Here is a 20,646-nt window from a genome sequence, read left to right on the forward strand (position 1 = left end):
AGCCACATAGTCAGGCTACCTATGGGAACAAGGCATCTTGCCACACAACATGCCCATGAATGGCCAAGGGAACAAGGCACCTTGCCAGACACATGCCCATGCATGAACTGCCAAGTGAGCAAGTCCTCTTCCCCCACACTGACCCATGAACGACCAAGGGAAAAATGCCTCTTGCCACACACATGTCCATGAACGACCAAGGGAACAAGGCCTCTTCCCACACACAGACCCATGAACGACCAAGGGAACAAGGCTACTTCCCACACACAACCCCATGAACGGCCAAGGGAACAAGACTTATTCCCAAACAGACACCCATGAACGACCAACTAACAAGGCTTGCTCCCACACACATCCCCATGAACGACTAAGGGAACAAGTCTACTTCCTACACAAACACTCACGAACGACCATGAAAACGAGGCATCTTGCCACACACATGCCCATGAACGAACCAATCCCATCCTCATCGTTCTAAGGAACAAGGGGCCTTGACAAACCATGAGCAGATTTCTAAGCAAGTCAAACAACGAAGGGAGAAAAGTGTTGTAACCGAATCCGTTTAAGTGTTGTAGTTCCTACTTACTACATAGTCACTAGGCGAACTGCTCGTGTTCTTTCGAGTTCATCCAAGCGACTAATGAATAGCTAGAAGCCTTATCTGCCTGCCTATAAGTAGGCGACAGAGACAAAAACCCGAACACGATATATTTCCATTTCAAGGTCTATGTTCACAATGACCCACACATAGTTTCAATGACATTCCCACTTGATTTGAGCGGCATATCAACAAATAGGGAACCGAACGCTTCAAGGCATGGCCAAGGATAGGTCACGGACATTTATGCCCCAAACATGACATTTTTTTATTTCAACGCCTTTCATTTATAATAAAAAGCATCCCTACAAAATTTTGTGTGAATCCAAATTAATTCGAGCGAGTTATGGACAATTTTGCAAAATTATGCATCCCTGGGCAAATCAATGTCTGTTCCTGTCACCACGTTCTTTGTGCAATATGTATATATAGGGGATACCATGGGACTGCTCCCCATCGGCGCCCCAGGGGGTGTCCAGCACCCAAGGCTCTCGAGGCTGGCACGCTCGAGGCATGGCCAAGGCGCCCGGTCTTCACGAAAACGAGGCCATCAATGCCCCCATAGACGCCCCACACCCGTGTCCCCTCGCCCCGACGTCGTGCGTGTCCAAAAATTATGCATCATCAGGGAAATCAATGTCCGTTCCTGTCACCAAGCTCTTTGTGAAATATGTATATATAGGGGTACCATGGGGTCTCATTCGCATGGGTGCCCGGCTTGGGCGATGGGCAGCTAAGAGTCATGAGGCTGTATCGAGCACCAACAAGGCAAGCCAAGCCAAGCCCCACGACCCATGAAAGAGGCCACCCCCCAACACGCTGCCTTGATTTCTCGAACGATGGCCTGAAAAATAGCCCCGTTGCCTTGATTTTCCTCGACGTCGTGCGCATAAACTAGCCCCGTTGCCTTGAATTTCCTCGACGCCGTGCGCATAAACTAGCCCCGTTGCCTTGATTTTCCTCGACGCCGTGCGCATATTAAAAATTATGCATCCTCTGGGAAATCAATGTCTGTTCCTTTCACCAAGCTCTTTGTGCAATATGTATATATAGGGGGGCCGTGAGTGAGCACGGCAAGGGGTGAACGCGCCAGACGGCCTTTGAGCGCGATCTTGGGTGACGGTTGCTTAGTTCCGAGTTTCTTACATAATACCCCTCCGAGTGGGGGCCTTGGTGGGGTGTCGGGATGCCTCGTCAGGTCGCTGCAACAACAGTACAGGGTTGTGGTCTAGCCTTGGAAGTGTGGGATGAGCTGTTTGTGTGGCAATACAATGACGGTGTGCTTGCTAATCTTGTTCAACGTGCTACTTGTGCTAGCCAACATTTGATATGTGTTGATGATGGGGAAGATACAGGCGTTAAAGTGGCGTGTGTTGCTTTTTGTGATACTACTATGGTACGCTAGTCTATGGTTGTTAGACGTGCGGTTGGGTGCCTAAGCGCCGCTGGCATTGGTTTAGCACCGACAACGTGGAGGACAAACATTATCGGGAAGCATTGTCAGACATTCAGGATCATCACGGCGTGTTGAAGTTATCTTGGAAGCACAAAAGATGCCAAGCCTTGCTAACATCTTTGTGTGGGCGAGGTAGCGTCGTACACTTCATCAACCCAAGACTTGGCTTCTCTGAGGTACGATTGGTGCCCATGTCCAGCTAGTGCTGGTCGTACAGGATCAGAGATAGGCATTAAGAGGTCCCTTTTTGCTATCCTCGGCCCAAGCACATACTATATTGCCCATGCCCAGCTAGCAATGATGTGCTTAGGTCAGCAACGTCGCCTGTCCCTTTTTGCGCATCGTTTGGTGCATTCTGGGGGTTGTTTAAGCTTGTGGTTGCTTGCATGGCCTTGTGCCAAGTGGGTGGCTGTTAGTTTGATGATCTTTGGGGATGTCTACCCTAAAGGTGCATGAGTGGTGTTTGGTTTGTAACGGGTGGTTGGATGTCTGCTTGAGCAGCAACTTCCATGCGTTCTTTCCTCTTCAGTTGTGTTACAAGGCGAATTTGCCTTGAACATTGTGGGTTCCTGTGTTGCATACCTAATTGATGGCATTGTGCTGTTTCAACAAAGTTTCCTTTCGTTAAGCATCGCTTGCGGTGCCTACGAACCTTGAAGCTGTCTTTGTGGTCCATGCTGTCAATGCAGATGTGTCGATGGCATGGCCTATGAAGTGTTGCTTGGGACCACTAGTGTGAGTAAAATAACGTTATCAGTAGGCGAAGGAGACAAAAATCCGAACACGATATATTTCCATTTCAAGGTCTATGTTCACAATGACCCACACAAAGTTTCAATGACATTCCCACTTGATTTGAGCGGCATATCAACGCCTTTCATTTATAATAAAAAGCATCCCTACAAAATTTTGTGTGAATCCGAATTAATTCGAGCGAGTTATGGACGATTTCACAAAATTATGCATCCCTGGGCAAATCAATGTCTGTTCCTGTCACCAAGCTCTTTGTGCAATATGTATATATAGGGGGTACCATGGGACTGCTCCCCATCGGTGCCCCAGGGGGTGTCCAGCGCCCAAGGCTCTCGAGGCAGGCACGCTCGAGGCATGACCAAGGCGCCCAGTCTTCACGAAAACGAGGCCATCAACGCCCCCATAGACGCCCCACTCCCGTGTCCCCTCGCCCCGACGTCGTGCGTGTCCAAAAATTATGCATCATCAGGGAAATCAATGTCCGTTCCTGTCACCAAGCTCTTTGTGCAATATGTATATATAGGGGGTACCATGGGGTCTCATTCGCATGGGTGCCCGGCTTGGGCGATGGGCAGCTAAGAGTCATGAGGCTGTATCGAGCACCAACAAGGCAAGCCAAGCCAAGCCCCACGACCCATGAAAGAGGCCACCCCCCAACACGTTGCCTTGATTTCTCGAACGATGGCCTGAAAAATAGCCCCGTTGCCTTGATTTTCCTCGACGTCGTGCGCATAAACTAGCCCCGTTGCCTTGAATTTCCTCGACGCCGTGCGTATAAACTAGCCCCGTTGCCTTGATTTTCCTCGACGCCGTGCACATATTAAAAATTATGCATCCTCTGGGAAATCAATGTCTGTTCCTTTCACCAAGCTCTTTGTGCAATATGTATATATAGGAGGGGCCGTGAGTGAGCACGACAAGGGGTGAACGCGCCAGACGGCCTTTGAGCGCGATCTTGGGTGACGGTTGCTTAGTTCCGAGTTTCTTACATAATACCCCTCCGAGTGGGGGCCTTAGCGGGGTGTGGGGATGCCTCGTCAGGTCGCTGCGACAACAGTACAGGGTTGTGGTCTAGCCTTGGAAGTGTGGGATGAGCTGTTTGTGTGGCAATACGATGACGGTGTGCTTGCTAATCTTGTTCAACGTGCTACTTGTGCTAGCCAACATTTGATATGTGTTGATGATGGGGAAGATACAGGCGTTAAAGTGGCGTGTGTTGCTTTTTGTGATACTACTACGGTACGCTAGTCTATGCTTGTTAGACGTGCGGTTGGGTGCCTAAGCGCCGCTGGCATTGGTTTAGCACCGACAACGTGGAGGACAAACATTATCGGGAAGCATTGTCAGACATTCAGGATCATCACGGCGTGTTGAAGTTATCTTGGAAGCACAAAAGATGCCAAGCCTTGCTAACGTCTTTGTGTGGGCGAGGTAGCTTCGTACACTGCATCAACCCAAGACTTGCCTTCTCTGAGGTACGATTGGTGCCCATGCCCAGCTAGTGCTGGTCGTACAGGATCAGAGATAGGCATTAAGAGGTCCCTTTTTGCTATCCCCGGCCCAACCACATACTATATTGCCCATGCCCAGCTAGCAATGATGTGCTTAGGTCAGCAACGTCGCCTGTCCCTTTTTGCGCATCGTTTGGTGCATTCTGGGGGTTGTTTAAGCTTGTGGTTGCTTGCATGGCCTTGTGCCAAGTGGGTGGCTGTTAGTTTGATGATCTTTGGGGATGTCTACCCTAAAGGTGCATGAGTGGTGTTTGGTTTGTAACGGGTGGTTAGATGTCTCCTTGAGCAACAACTTCCATGCGTTCTTTCCTCTTCAGTTGTGTTAAAGGCGAATTTTCCTTGAACATTGTGGGTTCCTGTGTTGCATACCTAATTGATGGCATTGTGCTGTTTCAACAAAGTTTCCTTTCGTTAAGCATCACTTGCGGTGCCTACGAACCTTGAAGCTGTCTTTGTGGTCCATGCTGTCAATACAGATGTGTCGATGGCATGGCCTATGAAGTGTTGCTTGGGACCACTAGTGTGAGTAAAATAACGTTATCAGTAGGCGACGGAGACAAAAATCCGAACACGATATATTTCCATTTCAAGGTCTATGTTCACAATGACCCACACAAAGTTTCAATGACATTCCCACTTGATTTGAGCGGCATATCAACGCCTTTCATTTATAATAAAAAGCATCCCTACAAAATTTTGTGTGAATCCGAATTAATTCGAGCGAGTTATGGACGATTTCACAAAATTATGCATCCCTGGGCAAATCAATGTCTGTTCCTGTCACCAGGCTCTTTGTGCAATATGTATATATAGGGGGTACCATGGGACTGCTCCCTATCGGCGCCCCAGGGGGTGTCCAGCGCCCAAGGCTCTCGAGGCAGGCACGCTCGAGGCATGACCAAGGCGCCCGGTCTTCACGAAAACGAGGCCATCAACGCCCTCATAGACGCCCCACTCCCGTGTCCCCTCGCCCCGACGTCGTGCGTGTCCAAAAATTATGCATCATCAGGGAAATCAATGTCCGTGCCTGTCACCAAGCTCTTTGTGCAATATGTATATATAGGGGGTACCATGGGGTCTCATTCGCATGGGTGCCCGGCTTGGGCGATGGGCAGCTAAGAGTCATGAGGCTGTATCGAGCACCAACAAGGCAAGCCAAGCCAAGCCCCACGACCCATGAAAGAGGCCACCCCCCAACACGTTGCCTTGATTTCTCGAACGATGGCCTGAAAAATAGCCCCGTTGCCTTGATTTTCCTCGACGTCGTGCGCATAAACTAGCCCCGTTGCCTTGAATTTCCTCGACGCCGTGCGCATAAACTAGCCCCGTTGCCTTGATTTTCCTCGACGCCGTGCACATATTAAAAATTATGCATCCTCTGGGAAATCAATGTCTGTTCCTTTCACCAAGCTCTTTGTGCAATATGTATATATAGGGGGGGCCGTGAGTGAGCACGGCAAGGGGTGAACGCGCCAGACGGCCTTTGAGCGCGATCTTGGGTGACGGTTGCTTAGTTCCGAGTTTCTTACATAATACCCCTCCGAGTGGGGGCCTTAGCGGGGTGTGGGGATGCCTCGTCAGGTCGCTGCGACAACAGTACAGGGTTGTGGTCTAGCCTTGGAAGTGTGGGATGAGCTGTTTGTGTGGCAATACGATGACGGTGTGCTTGCTAATCTTGTTCAACGTGCTACTTGTGCTAACCAACATTTGATATGTGTTGATGATGGGGAAGATACAGGCGTTAAAGTGGCGTGTGTTGCTTTTTGTGATACTACTACGGTACGCTAGTCTATGCTTGTTAGACGTGCGGTTGGGTGCCTAAGCGCCGCTGGCATTGGTTTAGCACCGACAACGTGGAGGACAAACATTATCGAGAAGCATTGTCAGACATTCAGGATCATCACGGCGTGTTGAAGTTATCTTGGAAGCACAAAAGATGCCAAGCCTTGCTAACGTCTTTGTGTGGGCGAGGTAGCTTCGTACACTGCATCAACCCAAGACTTGCCTTCTCTGAGGTACGATTGGTGCCCATGCCCAGCTAGTGCTGGTCGTACAGGATCAGAGATAGGCATTAAGAGGTCCCTTTTTGCTATCCCCGGCCCAACCACATACTATATTGCCCATGCCCAGCTAGCAATGATGTGCTTAGGTCAGCAACGTCGCCTGTCCCTTTTTGCGCATCGTTTGGTGTATTCTGGGGGTTGTTTAAGCTTGTGGTTGCTTGCATGGCCTTGTGCCAAGTGGGTGGCTGTTAGTTTGATGATCTTTGGGGATGTCTACCCTAAAGGTGCATGAGTGGTGTTTGGTTTGTAACGGGTGGTTGGATGTCTCCTTGAGCAGCAACTTCCATGCGTTCTTTCCTCTTCAGTTGTGTTACAAGGCGAATTTGCCTTGAACGTTGTGGGTTCCTGTGTTGCATACCTAATTGATGGCATTGTGCTGTTTCAACAAAGTTTCCTTTCGTTAAGCATCGCTTGCGGTGCCTACGAACCTTGAAGCTGTCTTTGTGGTCCATGCTGTCAATGCAGATGTGTCGATGGCATGGCCTATGAAGTGTTGCTTGGGACCACTAGTGTGAGTAAAATAACGTTATCAGTAGGCGAAGGAGACAAAAATCCGAACACGATATATTTCCATTTCAAGGTCTATGTTCACAATGACCCACACAAAGTTTCAATGACATTCCCACTTGATTTGAGCGGCATATCAACGCCTTTCATTTATAATAAAAAGGATCCCTACAAAATTTTGTGTGAATCCGCATTAATTCGAGCGATTTATGGATGATTTCGCAAAATTATGCATCCCTGGGCAAATCAATGTCTGTTCCTGTCACCAAGCTCTTTGTGCAATATGTATATATAGGGGGTACCATGGGACTGCTCCCCATCGGCGCCCCAGGGGGTGTCCAACGCCCAAGGCTCTCGAGGCAGGCACGCTCGAGGCATGACCAAGGCGCCCGGTCTTCACGAAAACGAGGCCATCAACGCCCCCATAGACGCCCCACTCCCGTGTCCCCTCGCCCCGACGTCGTGCGTGTCCAAAAATTATGCATCATCAGGGAAATCAATGTCCGTTCCTGTCACCAAGCTCTTTGTGCAATATGTATATATAGGGGGTACCATGGGGTCTCATTCGCATGGGTGCCCGGCTTGGGCGATGGGCAGCTAAGAGTCATGAGGCTGTATCGAGCACCAACAAGGCAAGCCAAGCCAAGACCCATGACCCATTAAAGAGGCCACCCCCCCAACACGCTGCCTTGATTTCTCGAACGATGGCCTGAAAAATAGCCCCGTTGCCTTGATTTTCCTCGACGTCGTGCGCATAAACTAGCCCCGTTGCCTTGAATTTCCTCGACGCCGTGCGCATAAACTAGCCCCGTTGCCTTGATTTTCCTCGACGCCGTGCGCATATTAAAAATTATGCATCCTCTGGGAAATCAATGTCTGTTCCTGTCACCAAGCTCTTTGTGCAATATGTATATATAGGGGGGGCCGTGAGTGAGCACGACAAGGGGTGAACGCGCCAGACGGCCTTTGAGCGCGATCTTGGGTGACGGTTGCTTAGTTCCGAGTTTCTTACATAATACCCCTCCGAGTGGGGGCCTTGGCGGGGTGTGGGGATGCCTCGTCAGGTCGCTGCGACAACAGTACAGGGTTGTGGTCTAGCCTTGGAAGTGTGGGATGAGCTGTTTGTGTGGCAATACGATGAGACAGCTCGAGCAGTCCGCCAAAAAATGTCATGTTTGGGAATGCCTATCAGTAGGCGACGGAGACAAAAACCCGAACACGATATATTTCCATTTCAAGGTCTATGTTCACAATGACCCACATAGAGCTTGGTAGTATCAATCAATTTTTTCAGATCTGGAGCTTATTTGATCTTATTTTGAAGAGATTTTTGCGTTTTTGGATAGATCTCGCAAAAATAAGGGGGGTTTGTTCTTCGCGTTTTTCGTAAAAACGAGTTTTTGATCGAGCTTTGGAGCAAAAAGGGTGAAAAAACGTTGTTTTTCGTCAAGAACAGCGATTTGCTACCTCGTCCTCGCATCAACAGCTCTTTATTATAAAAAAAAAAGTGGATTTAGAGGTCCCGTGGTTCGAACTAGGGACCTCCAACACTTCAAATCAAGCGCCTTAAACAGTTGAGCTACAAGGGAACTTGTTAAACACTTTCATTGTTTGATGTTTATACACTTCTCAGCAGCAGCAAGCCAAGCTTCACATCAGCACATCGCCTCGTTCAGCATCCTCGCACCAGGTCCTCGCCTTCGGACTTCAGACTAGCATCTCGCATCGGCTCGCGCCTCGGATCCTCGGCCTCGCTTCGTCCTCGCACTGGAGCTGCAGTCTTCATCTTCGCACTTTAAAAAAATTCATACGCGCTTTGGAGGAGCCGAGAAACGAACCGACGACCTTTTATTCATCAACACGACACTTTACCAACTCAACCAGCAACGACTTTGTTCCTTCCCTCCCAAATCTTAAACTTAACCACTTCTTACCGCTTCCTAGTTTCGCAAATTTTACACTTTTTGCCCAAAAATCTATTTCTTGTATTTTTAAGCTCCATTTTCAACCAAAAATTATAGTTTTTAAATTTTGATTTTTATTTTTGACTTTTTACTTAAATTTTTGAGTTTTAAAATTTGACCTTTGACCTTAAGCTTTGACTTTCTCGTTTGAATTTTAAATTTTCAAATTTAGCTTTTCGGTTTGACTTTTCAAGTTTGACTTTTTAAATTTGACTTTTAAGGTTGACTTTTGAGGTTTATAGTCAAAGGGCATTTTTAAATTTAAGTTTGACTCATAGTTGTGTTTTTAATAGTTTTTGAAGTTTACGAGGGAATTGAAAACATGAAAGAGAGTCGTCAAGAGATGTTAAGACAAAACTTCAACATGTTCGATTATATCCCTGGAGAAACCCTCGAAACTCAGTTGTAGCGATTTACTACACTCACTACTGAGATGAATATAGCTGGGTTCTTCTTCTCCAAATCTAAGATAAACAAAAATCTATTGAATTCACTTCGGAAATTGTGGGATATGGACGTGGCTGACATCAAGTAGACAAAAGATCTCAATCGTCTTAGTCTTGCTGATATAATTGAAGAACTTGACGCTTTGAATTGTCGAAAAACAAGGAGTTCCGCAAACCTTCCGGTCAATGAAGTTTCATGTTCTCAATTGTGTGATGTTTCATGTTCTGAATCATGTGAAGCTACGATTAAACTTCTTCGTGAACATAATGATTTATTACGTTGGGAAGTTGAGGACCTGAGATATGAAGGATATCAACTTAGGAAAGGACAGAAACCCCTGAAGGCCCAGTTAGAATAAAAAACAAAGGATTTTAAGAGAATTCAGACAGAATACAGTGAAAAATGTGAACTTTATGACTATATTAAGAGACAACTTGATGTTGTAACCGAAGAACTTGACGCCTTGAAAATTAAGTGTGGAAAAACAGATGTCTGTTTCAAAAATTATACCGCATCAAGTCAGACAGTCGAGTCCTTATTCGAAACCCAATTAAAACTTAAAGATAATCAAAACAATGGTCTAGGGTATGATAGTGTTCCTCCACCTTTCAATCATAACTACACATCCATCCCAATGACGCAGAAAGAAATTGACAGGGAGGCACATCTTCGATATGGAAAACCAGCTGGATTTGTGTTAGGAAGTATTCAAGTTGAAAATAATAATGTTTCTACTTTATGTGCAGGTAAAGAAGCAGAGGATGAGAACAATGAGAACACCATTGAACAAACCAACATCTTCTTGAACTCTGAATCTGTTGCTTCGAACTCAACTGCTTCTGATCAACCTGATGTTGAGAAATACAGGCCCAATTCCAGTGAAACAGAGTGCCTCCTGCAATTGTGCATGTGGGAAAAATCAGAGACAAGGCAAGGATACACCACCAGGGGCAGGAAGAAACAATTTCCCAGTGAAGAAAAAGACTTGTTTTCACTGTGGAACACCTGGTCACATTGCCCGAAATTGTCCAAACCATGCATACATTCCTTACTATGCACAAGGCTGGCAGAACGCGCCAATAGGGAGATACTCCAAAAGATACCCCTAGAGATCACGATCAGACATTGACGACTGGAATGCCAAGAAGGCCAAGAATGCAACTCCCAAGGCCAAGAATCAAACTCCAAAGGACAAGAATTAGAATCCCAAGGGCAAGAAGGGAATGTCGGCCAAGAAGTCCAATCCAAGAGATGCTTTCGTGAAGCCAATGTCAAAGTCATCTCAACGACCGACATCAAGATCAAAAGCAAGTACTGAACCACCCATCAAATCGAAAAAGAAATGGGTTAAACCCAACTACAAATGGGTTCCAAAGGCTCGCTCTCCCAAATCTTCTAACGATTCTAATATTTCTACATCTTCTGTTTGTGATAAGCAAGACATGTCATGGGAGAGAGTACCGTGCAAGGATAAACAGGGTCGACCCAGTTTCAAAGTGGACTGGGTTCCAAAGATCAACTAATCTCGCTCTGTGTCGGAGCAGCTATGGAGGCATATCATCAGACTTCGGTTTGTTGGTAGTGGCTGTTCCTGGCACTTGATAGGACGCATCTCTCAACTGTACAACACTCAGAACATTGTTTGAGAGTATGTGTCCTTTGCGGGAAAGGAAGAAAAGAAGAGATCACGCATGGGGTTAGTGCTTAACGGCATGAAGAATTTTCGAATTTGTTCTGAGATTACGCGTGCTGTTCTCAGACCTTCTGGATGCAAATTCAGTCGGTGACTTACAGTTTGAGTTTTCTTCTCTATACTCCTGAGTTTTTCTTAAGCTGATTCGCTTTAAAGACTAATTTTTGTTTTAGGATAGTTTAAATTTCCGCATTTACTTTCGTTTCTCTCCTATGCACAAATTTAGGGGGTGAAATAAAAACAAAACAAAAATTAGAAAATTTAAAAAAAAAATCCAAAAACATTAGAAAATCATAAAATCAAAAATATGTTGGTTATGAAATGTGCTTGAGGGAGATGTTTTGGGAAGTGATATGATCATGTGATAACAGGCAACCGGAGTCTGCGTAACGTACCCAAAGTTGAAGGGTCTTTGCTCTGGTTTGATGTGTCGGTAGGCACGAAAGATTCTAAATGGACTTGACTAGGCAGAGTTGAACTTAAGAAATTCTTAGTCTTGACAAATCTTGACCTAGTTAGATCCGTTCAGCCTGACAACACGACGCTTGGATAGGTTGAGCAGGGAGATATATATGGGAATCTACTCGTCACATTAAAAGAACCCGTATCTGGAAACGTGGTTTAACTTTTCCTAGATGTGCAGATTCTGTCCTTAATTCCGGTATTGATGGGGCGACTGGTAAATTCCGACGAATTAGGACTGTAGAAAATTGTTTTCTTTCTCTATCTGTCTATTAGTCATATGTTACCTCCTCTGCGTGACTCAAAATCCGACCTGGACTGTAACATATGCAACTCTATTTCTCTACATCTTCTATCTATGCAATTCTTTCTATCTGTTAGCCATATACTGTCTCCTTTGCGTGACTCACAATCCGACCTGGTACACAGTATATGCACCATTCTACTTCTCAATCCCTCTAAAACTTCAGTTACTCATATGTTTCACCCTCTGCGTGATTGGAAGAGATCCGACCTGGGTGTATAGCATATGCATTCTAAAATCTATCTTCTCTCTTTATAATTATCTGCTCACCCGATGTAAGGAGTATTCTGGAAGTCTTTGACTGTTGGGGCATATCAGGAAGCAGGAAACATGTTCTAGTACAATTAAAACTGAACACTCAAATATTGTCTTTAGATCTCGCTGCTCAATTTAGGTGGACAACAATATTCCTGGTCGTCGTCAGCCGAATGGTCCTTAAGAAATAGTTTCTAGGAACTTAGGATCACTTTGTCTTACAATTATTAGTATGTCCGAAAAATTGTCATAATTTTTCGTGTTTAAGTGGACCACAATACCAGCGATCGACCAGACAAAGACGTGAAGATAGAAGGTACCGACAAGCGGATAAAGGTTGTCTAAAACTTTGATCCCAAATCACACTTAAAATTAGATATCATTTTATTTTTGTTAAATTTGTTTATAGTTTCTTCTAAGTTAAACATTAGGGGAGAATTAAAAAAAACATTTAAAAAAAATCATAAAATTAAAAATCCAAAAATAGTGTTATTTCTATTTTGTTTCTGCTTTAAGTTTTCTTTTAGTTTTGTTTTGTCTTGAAAAGTGATTTCAGGTATAGATAAGACTCATGAAGTTTGTGTCGAAGATTTCTAAGCCAAGGCTTCATCCGTGATCATCAAAGAATTCACATTCGAAGGACCAAGAAATGAAGATTATTCTTTCGACATTCCATCCTTCAACCCCAGAAGCAAGGTGAAGCTGAAATTGAAGAAGATGTGACGGATTGCATTGAAGCCTCCTCAATCAGTCTGCTGCTATCTTTGTACCTACTGAAGTGATCTAGAAGTTCAGTTCTCTCTGATGTTCTCTCTGTAGATTCTCAAGTTGAAAGCGCTATCTTTCAAGAATCAGTACATCAAGCCTCCTCACCCAATGTGCGTTAAATGCCAAACTCTGAAGAAATGCCCAACTGCTCATGATGAAGTCAATTATTGAAGATTCATCATGTTCATCTTGAAGCTGTGAAGAATTCGAAGATTAAAGCTGAAGCTAAAGCTCCCAATGAAGATTATCAAGAAAACCAACTACTTTTTAGGGGGAGCTTGTTGGGTCATTTAAGAAAAGAAAAGAAAGCTATAAACCAAGGGGGAGATTGTTGGGTCAATATTATGGTTTATACTTTGGTTTTCTAGAAAATTGTGTTTTTATGTAATATCTTATATGTGTTTACGGCCAGGGAGGTGTTTACGGTCGTAAACCCTATTTACGGCCCATGTTTCCCGTGTGTATATATATAGGGGTGAGGGGTGTGAGGAATAGAGTGATAAACACCAAGGAGCTTAAGTGTGTGCATTTGAAGGTGTTCTAGAGAGAGAGAAAAGAGAGTGTGTGTTAGTGTGTGTGAATCTTGTATCCGGATCTTCATTCATATCAATACATACAAGATTCATCATCATCTCTTCTCCTTCTCTTCTTATTGTGATCTGACATCATCTGTTTGATTGAGATTCCGCACCATCAAAGGGATCTGATGGATACACAGGCATTTTTGGGGAATTACAAAATGTAGTCTCGTACCCATTTCCTCGTGGAACTTCTGCCAAAAACGGGAAGTAAACCTGACATCTCGATCGGAAACGATAGAAACTGGAACCCCATGGCTAGAGACAATCTCTCTGACGTACATGTCGGCCAACTTCTTTGCTGACGAACTCTCCCGTATGGCTAGGAAATGGGCACTCTTGGTCAATCGATCCACGATGACCCACATAGCATTGAATCCCCTTGCCGTCTTCGGCAACTTCGTGATGAAATCCATTGCGATTCGTTCCCATTTCTACATGGGAATCTCCAGAGGCTGCAGCTTACCATGCAGCCTCTGATGCTCGGCCTTGACCATCCTACAGGTCAAGCACCTCTCAACAAACCAAGCGATATCTCGCTTCATGCCAAGCCACCAATAACTCGAACTCAAATCACGGTACATCTTGGTGGCTCCCGAGTGAATCGAAAGACGAGACTTATGAGCCTCATCCATCACAGTCTGCCGGACCTCTCTAGACATCGGAACCCAAACACGACCGTAACGGGTCAACAACCCGCGACTATCCTGAACAAACCGGCCGCTTTCTCCCTTAATCCTCTCAATCTTCCAGCTCTCTGGTCTCATACCCTCAATCTGAGCATCCCTGACCAATCCCATCAGTGGGGAATCCACCGCTATCCTCATACACCTGGCTGGGGTCGAGGACCCAGCTGACTTGCAGCTCAGAGCATCCGCAACCACGTTCGCTTTACCAGGATGGTAAAGGATCTCACAATCATAGTCCTTGACCACATCCAGCCACTTGCACTGCCTCATGTTCAGGTTCAGCTGATCCATGATATGTCTCAAACTCTTGTGATCCATGTATATAGTACAACGGACCCCGTACAGATAGTGCCTCCAAATCTTGGGAGCGAAAACCACCGCTCCTAACTCAATATCGTGTGTAGGGTATCTCGTCTCATGCGGCTTTAGCTGCCCCGATGCGTAGGCTATCACTTGTCCCCTCTGCATGAGGACTGCCCCCAAGCCTGTGATGGACGCATCACAAAATACCACAAAATCCTCAACTCCCTCGGGGAGTGTCAACACCGGCGCCTCGTATAAACATCACCGAAGGGTCTCAAATGCCCTCTGTTGCTCAGGTCCCCATCGAAAGTCCACCCCTTCCTCGTTAGACGAAATCATGAATGAATCTCCGATAATACCCTGCTAAACCCAAGAAACTCATGCTGTCCGAGGGAGATTTTGGAATCTCCCATTGCATAACCGCCTCCACCTTGGCCGGATCGACCAAAATCCCCTCCTTGTTAACGAGATGTCCGAGGAACTGGACCTCTCATAACGAAAACTTGCATTTTGAGAACTTGGCATACAACCGTTCTCGCCTCAGAACCTCCAGTAGCTCCCTAAGATGCTCCTCATGCTGCTCTCGAGTCTTGGAATACACCAAGATATCATCTATGAACACAATGACCGAGAGATCGAGCATCGGTCTGCAAACTTGGTCCATCAGATCCATGAACACCGTTTGCGCGTTGGTGAGCCCAAACGGCATCACCACGAACTCGTAATGACTATAACGAGTCTGAAACGCGGTCTTCTCCACGTCCTTCTACCTCACCCTGACCTGGTGATATCCTGATCTCAAATCAATCTTGGAAAACCAAGATGCACCCTGCAGCTGATCGAAAAGATCATCTATCCTCGAGAGTGGATAATGGTTCTTCACCGTTAACTTATTCAGCTCCCTATAGTCAATGCACATCCTGTGCGAACCGTCCTTCTTCCTGACGAAAAGGATCGGTGCTCCCCAGGGTGAACTACTCGGATGAATAAATTGCTTACCTAGCAACTCCTGCATCTCAGGCAGTGCCAGTCGGTACGGCGCCTTGGCGATAGGGGCCGCACCTGGCACTAGGTTAATCTTGAACTCAATCTGCCTCTCCGACTCGCATCCCCGATAGACCGAAGAAGCAGAGACCTCGTGCTTGTTGGCGATCGAAACTCGCAACAGACACTCAAGATCATCTATCGATACACTGAACCCTCTAGAGAAGGTCTGAGATATAAACTACTGACTCGCCCCGAGTCAAATAATACCAAAGCGGGAAAAGAATTCACTAAAAACGTACCAGCAACCACATCTAGTGTTGACTTGGTCTCCTCGTCCGTGAGCTAGAAGGCGCGACCCTGGGCCTTCGGAGGCTCCACCTTAACTTGGCCTCCCATCTTCAATCCTCACAGTAGCGGGCGCGGAACCCTGCGCCGACTTGGCGGCGAGCTGCGGACAGTTGGTCTTCACATGACCAACCTGATGAAAATAGTAAAAAAATCTTCATAACTGCGGGAGGGGTGGAATGACGGCAGTCCCTAGCATAGTGCCCCTCCTTGCCACATTTGTGGCACCCACCTCCTGCTCTACGAACTCCCGAATGAACCCTGCCACACTTTCCACAAATGCGGCTCTGTTGACCCCCAGACCGTGTATCAGCGGTCTTAATCTGTTTAGGCGCCGACTAAGACTGTGTCGGTGCCTGACGCTGCTCCTACAGCTGCAGCTCTATCTCCAACTCACGCCGTCTCGTGGATTCCTGAAGGTCCAGGAGAGTATCACATCGCTGTGTAGACACAAACTGTCGAATATCAGTCTTGATCATACTCAGATAACGAGTCATCTGAGACTACTCTGAAGCAAACACCGAGCAAAACATGGCCCTCTCCATGAACATACGGGTAATTTCCATCACAGACTCCCCATCCTGTCTCAATGTCAAAAACTCCTGCGCAAGCTGCTCCCGCTCAACGCGTGGAACGTAGCGGGTGTGGAACATATCTCTGAACTGCTCCCAAGTAACAGTAGCCCGCTGATCATCAGTATACGACCCAATCATCAGCCTCCACCAGTCCTTTGCCCCAAGCCTCAGTAGGTTCAGGGCACACCTGACCTTTTGGTCAGCAGGACATGAGCACGTGAAGAAATAGCCCTCCACGTCAGATAAGCACCTCATAGCCCTAATCGCATCCTATGTGCCATCAAACATCGGGGGCTTCGTATTATCGAAGTCCCGGTACTGGAAAGCCCTGTTGGCTCCTTCTCCAACCCTTGCCGCAGTTACAGCCGAAGTGGCTGCAGCGGTAGCTATCTCTATCAGAGCTGCATATCGCTCATCAAAGTACTCCACCATCGCGGTCTTAATCGACCCAAACATCTCTGGCAGCTGCGCTCGGAATACAGCAACAATATCGTCGTGCATGATCTCCCAGATCCTGGCATCCAACTCCTCGGTTCCTATCCGAACCACGGGCTCAGGTGCTACCGGCACCTCCAACCCTCAGTCTCCCGACCCCGATCCTGATCCTGAACCTGATCCGGATCCCGAAGCAACACGTCTCGTCACCACCATACATATATATATATATATATATATATATATATACACACACACACATATATATATATATATATATATATATACGTATATATATATATATATATATATATATATATATATATATATATATATAAATAGATATAGGTCATCAGATAAATAACATAATGTCGGGAGCCCAAAACCCAAAAAACCCTAGGGGTTGTGATTTCCTTTCTACGTGTATGGGTCCTGTGCTTTCAGTAGTACGGGCCCATACTACCTTCCACACCTACCCATATTTGTCTCAAGTATCACCACAACGCCCTCACAATATCATCAACATAGGAAATGTGAACAACCCTCACTTCTAGAGTAATATCAACTATCTCGCATCTGATCTCACCACTTCTTACGACTCATGAATCCATGAAACTTCCATCATCCCTTGCAGCGCTAGTGCATGCTAGCTGCACATAACGCTGGACCCAATAGACTTTCGAATATCCAATCCTACCCGAAGGCCGAATCAACATTCTCAGGCTATAACGTTTTTATTATGCACAGTCGTGATGCATACACTAAACATCTACAGTTATGATGTCAATTCCACATACGAGAAACCCTAGGCTAATAGGCATCATATAATCAGGCAAATCTATCATGCGATTCCCGAAGATCCCTAGCCTAGCACTAGCATGCTGTTCTAACATATCAGAATATCAAATAACTGCATGGTATTTTGGGGTTTAATTACAGGCTCCGGCTGATCGTACCCTCTGCATCCTCCATCCTTTATTTTGAAAACCATTTTAAAAACTTACTTTCCGAAAATCTCCTTGATTTGAGACTGGATTCACACGAGTGTTCCTCCAATTCGCTCAAACCAAGACTCTGATACCAACTTGTAACATCCATAAATTTTACGCCAAATTTACACTTTTTCAATCATAAATAAAAACCAAATAGCATTGTTTACAAAATGTTTTCAAATCAATTTCCATCAGAGTGTCCAAAAAATCATAAAATAAGAATGAGGAGCGGTACGGTTACACCTTCGCCTTTCCATGATCTCCTGAAGTACCTGAAACAATAAACTGAAAACTGTAAGCCCGAGGGCTTAATGAGCTACCCCCAAAATACCAATACCACACTGACAATACCATATCAATAATAATCAATCAATCAACATGCATAGTGGGCCATCGGCCTGACTGGACCGCCCTACAGGGCCTACCTTTTGTCTGAATCTATCCTAAGCCTTCGGCATGACTGGTCCGCCATGTGGGCCTACAGTCTCCCCGGACTGCTCATAGGGTGTATTGGCCTTCAGCACAAAGCAGGACCGCCTCAACCCAACCACAACCAAATAACCATATGCGCATACTATCATATACAAGCATATACAAACATCAAACATATTTTTCACACTGATCATAACTCATAGAATTCTCATGTAACTAGAGTACCGACCAAGCTGGTCACTAACATACCAATCCCTACGGAACATAAGAGCATAACATACTGTCTACCCCGATTCCAATCTAACAGATCATAACCACATGTAGCATACCATAACAATAACAACTAAAGGGCCGGCCTTGGTGCCATAGACCCTATCGATATAGTGAGGATAACTCACCTCGCAGATGTCGACACGAAAGGTAAACTCCAACTCTCGGATCACTTGACACAGTCTCCACCACTTATTATCATAGTACATCATACTTATAAGTCCTTAACCTTATAAGGTACTCCATAACCCACTAGTCAACCCCTGGTCAAAGTCAAAGTCCTCAGTCAAGGTCAACAGTCCATGTTGACCTTAACTCGCCGAGTACCCTTGGCTACTCGCCGAGTTCCCTGAAGTACCTTTCAACTCGCCGAGTCATCAGAATGACTCGTCGAGTTCCTTTGATTCTCGATCAAACTTTAAGGCCACCCGTCGAGTTCCTTCCTTGCAACTCGACGGATACACACTTATACATATCCAAGAGAAAACTCATCCAACTCGTCGAGTTGTTCTTCAACTCGTCGAGTTTATAGCAATCTTCATCGGACTCGCCGAGTTGTTCATCCAACTCGTCGAGTTCACAACCATCTTCATGTGACTCATCGAGTCAACCTTGCGACTCGTCGAGTCCATTCAGTCCCTTTTTCCACACAGACTTGTTTTGATCCATGCAACGGCTCCAACTCATAGATCCAAGCTTCTACGGCATGCTTATCACGTAAAGTTGCAAACTTTACGTGCATGCATGGCTATAAAGGCTCTAAATGCCTATTTTAAGTTCTTAATGGAAGTTCATGCTCAAGAGGGACCTTAATCACAACCAAGACTGTGACTTTATGCTTCTACAATCCAAGGAGGGTCCAGATCTGAAGTTGCAACTTCAGATCTAGCCCATAGCTCATCATACCAACTTGAAAATCCATAAAAAGCCCTAGAAACTCAACAAAAGGGAAAAAGGGAAGTAAGGATGGCACTTTGATACCTCCAAAGGATGCTAGCTGAGGTAAATCCTGCTTCCCACTCCTTTGTTGCTTCAATTCCTTTGCACTCCTAGCTTTCTTCCTCCAAGATTCTCTTTCCAAGCTTCAAACACCACACCAAGGCACACACACACATATTATGGTTTTAAGGGCTCTTAAAGACTGCAAAGTGGACAAAGGAGGCTAAGGCTCCTTTAAATAGAGATGCAAACCCCGAGATTTAGGGTTTCATCTGCCAGCTCCTACTCTATGAGTCCTAATATGGACTCGTCGAGTAGGTCACTTAACTCGCGATCTCATCCAGCTGCTACTCGACGAGTAGGTCAACCAACTCGTCGAGTAGAGCTTAACCCCAATAAATCTTATTTAAGCAATACCTGAGAATCGGGGTGTTACAAAATCAGTGGGTAATTTTCTATTATATAATTATACTATAATAGAAAACACAGGTAAAATATGAAATCATCAAAGATTAACACTTTGTTGAACGTGTTATAAAGTGTGATGAAAGTTGTAAGCTGTTAACTTGTTTTTATCATTTCTGCACTGTTTTGGAAAAATCACAGAAAAATCATACGACATCGAAAACTAAATCCGTAAACTCTGAGTGTTTAGAAAATGTGTCTAGTTTGTTCATAAATTTTATTATGATGTTTAGATGTCTCTAACTTGTGTGAAAATGTGCATATTCACAGACTGGTCCGGATTCATAGCTATAGTGATAGGCAGTTTTGTAAAAATCTCGATAAATTGTAGAAAAATCGTATGGACATGTGCAAGTAGTCATTTTAAAGGTATAAACATGAGCTATTTTCATCTAATACAGTTTTGAAAACTAAAATGTTTAAGTTGACCAGAATAGTCCGTGAATGGAGTTAAACTTTTCTGATGAAAGCTGTTGGATGAGTTTAGTTATGTTCTTGGTGTTTTAACTTGTATTCCTCCCCCCTCCCCTTAAAACTTGAGAAAAAAAATGAAAATATAGGGGTATGAACTCACCTTGAGTGATTTCAGAAGATGGATGTTGAAGAAAAGAAGTGTTCAACTTAAGAACATTTAGAAGATGCCTTGAAGGTTCGAAGATCTAACACAAATGTGATGGAATTTGTGTAAGTATTCTATGATTTTAGTAGAAAGAAGGTGGAATAATCATGTGAGAATGATAATACTTACAAAAGTAGAAGAAAATCTTGGAGAATAGCCTTGAATCTCGAAATTTTAGAGAGAGAAAGTGAGAGAAAATGAAGTTTGTTCTTTAGTGGAAAATGAGAGAAATTAGA

Source organism: Lactuca serriola, chromosome 4 (assembly GCF_051521515.1).
Source record: "Lactuca serriola cultivar US96UC23 chromosome 4, Lser_US96UC23_V15, whole genome shotgun sequence".
NCBI lineage: Eukaryota > Viridiplantae > Streptophyta > Magnoliopsida > Asterales > Asteraceae > Lactuca > Lactuca serriola.